Source organism: Solanum pennellii, chromosome 2, assembly GCF_001406875.1.
Source record: "Solanum pennellii chromosome 2, SPENNV200".
Lineage (NCBI taxonomy): Eukaryota > Viridiplantae > Streptophyta > Magnoliopsida > Solanales > Solanaceae > Solanum > Solanum pennellii.
The window spans coordinates 32236034-32243004 of record NC_028638.1 but is presented as its reverse complement, the minus strand read 5'-3'; positions in this window follow the sequence as shown (position 1 = coordinate 32243004).

The window sequence follows — 6971 nt, the reverse complement described above, 5'->3', positions numbered from 1 at the left end:
AAAGGGTAGAAGTTTAGAGTTAGATTAATTGATTAACTGAGTTGTAAATCTTGAATTAATAGAAAACTTCGGTGTTGTTTTTCCCTTCCTTGAGTTAGGAAGGTTTCCACGATAAATCTTTGTTTTATTGTGTTACGACAAAATTACAAGAACCTGGTTCTTGTTCTAGGGGTAAGGTTTCTTCTGGTTCTTGTCCCCTTTTAGAGTAGATGAATTACTCCCTCTATTTAAAAAAGAGTGATCAAATTTGACTTGACATGAAATTTAAGAAATAAAATAACTTTTTTTAATTTTATGATCCTAATTTAAAATTATGTCAAATGTATCAAAATATTATTGTATATGTCTTTTGGAAAGATGAAATTAAAATGTTATAAAAAATAAAAAACAATAATTCTATTACATAGGGGTTATAGAAAAAAATATATCATTCAAAAATACATAATATATTTATCCACATAAGCGACTGCTCAAAGACCAAGTTCATTATTCGTTTCATGCCCAATGACTGTTAGGATCGAATTCACGCACACACACTAGATGAATGAAGAACACAAGAACTTTCAAGAGAAAGAGATGAGAAATCAAGAGAGAGAGAGAGAGAAAACCCAATATTTCGTGGTAACACCCCGTGAGTAAACTTCCACAGCGGTGAGGTATATTTATATTAATAAATCAGAGTATTTTTGGTTACAGAGAATAAATACAGAATAAATAGGAAAGCCTAAAATAGAGAATAATAAGAAAACCTAAAATAGAGAATAAATAGGAAAGCCTAAAATTAATCAGGCCCCACTACCTAACAATTCTCCCACTTGGAGACTGACTCAGTCATCCCAAAAATACATTCTCAAAAAAAATCTCTTCATCATCAACATCTTTACCGCACCGCAACATCTGTAGATACAACTACAGAAGACCAACCGAGGTTTTACATAACCTCAGTTTCCCAACATCAACACATTTCGTCAACATGTCTGCCGGGTTCTTTGCACCCTCTATCTTCTCCAAGCACATATCACCATCCTCCACTGCCCTGCGAGTGAAATGGTATCGCCTTCTGATGTGCTTTGTCTTCGAATGATAGACTGGATTTTTCACCAACTGTATGGCACTCTGGCTATCTGAGTAAAGAATCTTCTCGCTCTGCTTCTTGCCCAATTCCTCAAGATAATCTGCCAGCCATATCATCTCTTTCCCAGCTTCAGCTATTGCCACATACTCAGCTTCAGTAGATGAAAGAGAAACACACTTCTGAAGCCTGGACATCCAACTCACTGCTGTTCCACCTATGGTGTAAATGTACCCGGATGTACTCTTGCTCGAGTCAACATCCCCACCAAGATCAGCATCCACAAAACCCTGTAGAGTCACCTTGCCTTTGCCAAAACAAAGTGAAGTACTGGATGTACCTCTCAGATATCTCAGAAGCCACTTCACAGCTTCCCAATGCTCTTTCCCAGGGTTCGCCATGTACCTGCTAACAACTCCCACTGCATGTGCTATATCAGGTCTAGTGCAGACCATAGCATACATCAAACTACCAACTGCTGAAGCATATGGAACAAGTGCCATGTGATCACGCTCCTCGGCAGTCTTGGGTGACTGCTCCTTTGACAATTTAAAGTGATTTGCCAATGGAGTAGTCCTGGGTTTAGCATCATTAACCCTGAATCTGCTCAGCACCTTCTCAATGTACAACTCCTGAGATAGATTTAAAGTGCCAGTAGATCTATCCCGAGAAATCTTCATCCCCAAAATCTGTTTTGCTGGACCCAAATCTTTCATCTCAAATGCTGCAGACAACCTTGTCTTCAGATTGTTAATCTCCCTCATACTAGATCCTGCAATCAACATATCATCCACATACAAGAGTAGAAAGACATATGAATCAGTGTATTTCTTGAAGTAACAACAAGGATCCTTTTCAGCTTTGCAGAATCCACTCTTGGTCATGAAGGAGTCAAACTTCTTGTACCACTGCCTTGGTGCTTGCTTTAGTCCATACAAGCTCCTGGTGAGCTTGCACACCATGTGTTCCTTGCCTGGAACCACAAATCCTTCCGGTTGCTGCATATAGATCTCTTTGTCCAGATCTCCATGTAAAAACGCTGTTTTTACATCCATTTGCTCTAGATGCAAATTCTCCGATGCAACAACACTCAACAGAATTCAAATAGAGGTTAACTTCACAACAGGAGAGAATATTTCAGCATAATCAATACCTTTCCTTTGTGAATATCCTTTAACCACTAAACGAGCCTTGAACCTTCTTTTGCCATCTGGTTCAGTCTTGATTCTGAACACCCACTTGTTCAGCAAAGCTCTCTTCCCTGCAGGTAACTCAGTCAACACCCATGTGTCGTTCTTCTCAAGTGACCTCATCTCATCATCCATGGCTTGCTCCCACTTGATCGAATCCTCCACCTGTAGGGCCTCATCAAAAGACTCTGGTTCCCCCTCATCAGTCAGCAATAGATAGTGTAATGAAGGTGAATACCTATCTGGTGCCCTGATGGATCTGGATGATCTCCTTAACACCTGCTCAGGTGTAACTTGCTCCACTTCAGATTCTTCAGTAGGAGTTGGTTGAGTATCTGCTTCGACATCTCTGGGGTTACTCTTCTCCAACTCAACCTCAACTCCCACTTGCTTTGTAATCTCTAGAACCTTCTGCTCTCTGTCCTTGTACAGGACAGACTCATCAAATGTCACGTCACAATGTCTCAGGATCTTTCTGTTCTTGTCATCCCAAAACCTGTAACCAAACAAATCAGAACCATATCCTATGAAGTAAGACTTCACAGCCTTGGCGTCAAGCTTGTCTCTTTTTTCTGGATCAACATGAACATAAGCTGTGCAACGAAAAGTCCTCAAGTGTGAGTACTTGAGTTCTTTTCCTGTCCACACCTCCTCTGTAATCTTGAACCCTAAAGGAACTGATGGTCCCCTGTTGATCAAGTATGCAGCTGTGCTCACAGCATTCGCCCAAAGTGTTTTGGGCAGCCCACAGTGTATCCTCATACTCCTTGCACGCTCATTCAATGTTCTGTTAATCCTCTCAGCAATTCCATTCTGCCTTGCCTTACCAGGAACTGTTCTCATCAATCTGATTCCCTCGGCTGCACAGAATGCCTTGAACTATAATTTGTCATACTCTCCTCCATTGTCAGACCTTAGGCATTTGACTTTCAAACCGGTCTGATTCTCAACTTCAGCCTTCCACTTCTTGAAAGTTGCAAACACATCTGACTTATGCTTCAAGAGTAAACCCATACCTTCCTGCTGAAATCATCAAACGGATCCAGTTTCAGACATCTGTAAATTGAACAATCTACGCATCAAATATACCTTGTTCATAGCCGATGGTTTTTCATACATGTTTGACAGTGCCTTCAACAGACCGAACGTAGTCTTCTCCTTCACGATGTTGAACACCACGTTTCTTGACAAAGTCAACCGGATCAACCCTAGAGCCTGGCGATCCTTGAGTTTCCACTTCTCCTCCGTCATGGATTTCGGCTTCACCCCGTTCAATGATTCGTGAAGATCTTTTTGGTACAGATAATCTTTAATCTGCATCTTCCAGAAACTGAAATTGGATCCATCAAACTTCTCGATTCCAAGCTTCGAACTATCCATCTTCTGTGATCGTGTTGAATCTCCTTAGCTCTGATACCAGTTGTTAGGATCGAATTCACGCACACACACTAGATGAATGAAGAACACAAGAACTTTCAAGAGAAAGAGATGAGAAATCTAGAGAGAGAGATAGAAAACCCAATATTTCGTGGTAACACCCCGTGAGTAAACTTCCACGGCGGTGAGGTATATTTATATTAATAAATCTGTGTATTTTTGGTTACAGAGAATAAATAGAGAGTAAATAGGTAAACCTAAAATAGAGAATAAATAAGAAAGCCTAAAATAGAGAATAAATAGGAAAGACTAAAATTAATCAGGCTCCACTACCTAACAATGACATGGGCTTTTTCTTAGAAGATTATGTCTTGCTCTGATCACAATGATCAGGGTTATTAGTACATCTTCTTGATGATATAGATAATGACTTAGCGCTTACTCGAACTTACTAACATTTTATGTTATAAAACTGATTGTGTGCATTAGAATAGTTATTTTTGTTAACAGCTAAAAAATTTCATTTTGGACACCCTGGATAACAATTGAGTGTGAAAGGTAAATTGTTTGGTGACCTTAACCTTTTCCTATTGAGGGTTCAAACGGACTCATCTGCTTGTCTCGAGAAATAATTTAAGCGAATCAATTTAATATGACATTATTTGTTTTATTTTTTATTTTATTATTTCTAATAATAAAGTGTCAAATATACTTTTTGCTTTCATTTATTTGTATATTTTATTAGTATTTGATATGCTATCTAGGAAAAAAATCGTGGTTAATGAACTTGACAATATAAACTTAACTTAGAGTTTTCCTCAAACGCCTAATTTCACATTAAGTTATCATTATAATTGCTTTTCATTTTGTTTAATTGGTTAAGATTTTAAATATTTATGTGTTAATTAAGGATTTAAGGTTTTTGCAGTTTAACTTTCTAAAGGGTTTTAAAGTTATTTCTTCAACTTAAAGAGTGATGAATTCTTGCTAATCGTTGAAACACGTGAAACACCTAATATTAGTTGTTTTATTTATAAAAACCTCCAAAAAAACTTGCACCAAATTCGATGTTTATTTTTTGAGTTAAAATTTTATATTTTGTTAAGTCTGATAATATTTTTTGTTAATATATAATATATGTTGTTAGTTGTACATGCTAGGGATATCACAAGCGAATGATTTTTGTTATTTTAAAAAGAGTATATATTGTGTTGGTTGTTATATCTTATTAATTTTTGGGCATGCGCGTTGTGTGTGTACCACATACGTCAATAAGTAAAAATCTTTATAAAGTTAAATAAATATTATTTTAAAATGTAATACCAACTTAGCCTCAGTGAATTCATCTTATTATTTTCTTCCTTAAAAATTAAGTATGAAATTATAATATTATATTATTAGATCGATCTTGTGTATAACTTTAAAGCAACGAACCAAACCTTCCAAATATAATTTACAAAAAAAACACAAAAATGTTGAATGAAATGAATTTGATTCATATCAGTATCATGTAATCAAACTTAGTCAATGCAGGACAATGTAGAAGTCATACTTGATATTTCTAACCTTATGAATTCATTTTCCTCAAAATTCTTTTCAGTATTCCTATATAAAGGGAAGATGTCAAACTTGCGATACACTTTACTGTTACTCTCAGGTCATAGCCTAATTTGAAAAAATATAAATGATCAAAATCTTATAAACAAACAATAGAAGGTGGGAAATGAGGAGAAAAGAAGGAACTTTACCATAGGAGAACGTAGAACTACTAGTGGAAGAACCCAAGATGACAAATTCGTATTTGGTAATGGTATATATTGATTTAGCTGCAACTCTTCATGTTCTTTAGTTTAAGATTAAAAGGGGGAAAACCTTAATTCATGTACTTACCTAAGAAAAAATATTCACCTAGACCTAATTTTTGGAGTATGAGTTAGGTCTATGACCTAATTTAACATAATTTAATTATGTATTCAAAAAAGCTGAAAAAATTGAAATAAACAAAAATGTTATTAGTAGTTGATGATGATGATAAAAATATATCTTTTAACACTTTTCTGTTCTATATATTATATAAATATCGATAAGTTGGTATGTGTTTCTAATCTTAGATTTAGCTCCCTTTTATGCATGTGTATCTATTAATACTCTTGGATCCTCCTCTCTTTTACTTGACGAACCTATACACTTTCTTATCTCTTAATCTATCTAAACCCTACATCCTAATTCTTAAACACGCGTCTTCCATTTCAATACATGTAACTTACAATCCAAGCTCGCTGGTTGAAAAATAAAATTTCTTAACATGGAGAGAAGAACCACCCTAGCTAAATGTAGGTAGCAAGGAGTGAAGCAGCTCAAACATTCATACCTTATTAACTAATTCTTCTTCTTATAGTTTGAAATAAATACACATTGTCTCATAAATTAATAATTTAATATCAGACCTCAAATTAAATACACCTAGATACATGTATTTTTGCTCTCAGTTATATTTTGAAATACAAATGGGGAAAGCGGTAGGTGAGCGAGTCAGATCAGCCTTGCAAATACACTTAAATATATTATATCCAGAATAAATTACAACTAATTATGAACCCCATTTATCCGAAATGCATGTATATTTGGACCATAATTTTACATGAACGGTACTTTCAAAAATACTCACGAAAAAGCACATAATTAAATTCTTAACTAGTGAAATTTATGTTGTTTACCTTATTTAGGTTACTAATGCCGAAAGTAAAACTAATCAGATATTATAACGTTCAATAAATTTGTCCAATAAAATAAAGTAGAAAAATACAGTTAATTAACCTTTCTAAAGTGGTAAAAAATTATAAAAATAAATTTACAATTAACATGTGTCACATTTGATAAGTTCCCTTTTGAGAGCAATTTCCTAAGTTATAAAAATGAACTTCTAGTTAACACGTGTCACTTTTGATCAGTTACCCACAGAAATGGAATATTCCTTCACATGTTTTGTACCTTCACACCCTCAAATTTTCTCTTTTATCTATAATATTCTAAATGGCCTAATGGTTTTTCCACCCTGAAACTTTCATTGAGATTTCTATGTCCATTTGATAATTTTTTATTTTGAAATTCAATAACTCTATCGATTTTTAGATTTTGCTAATATGGAGAAAATTAAAGAAAATAGAGAAAACATGATGAATGTGGATCTGAATGTAGCGTGTTTATTGAACAGTAATTTGAGAGTTTAGATCTAAGAAATTTATGATATTGAATCATTCATCGTTAAAAACTAATGAAAATTATTCTTTGTTGTTTTCAGGTGAATCAAGTGGATCACAAAGAAGTGTTGC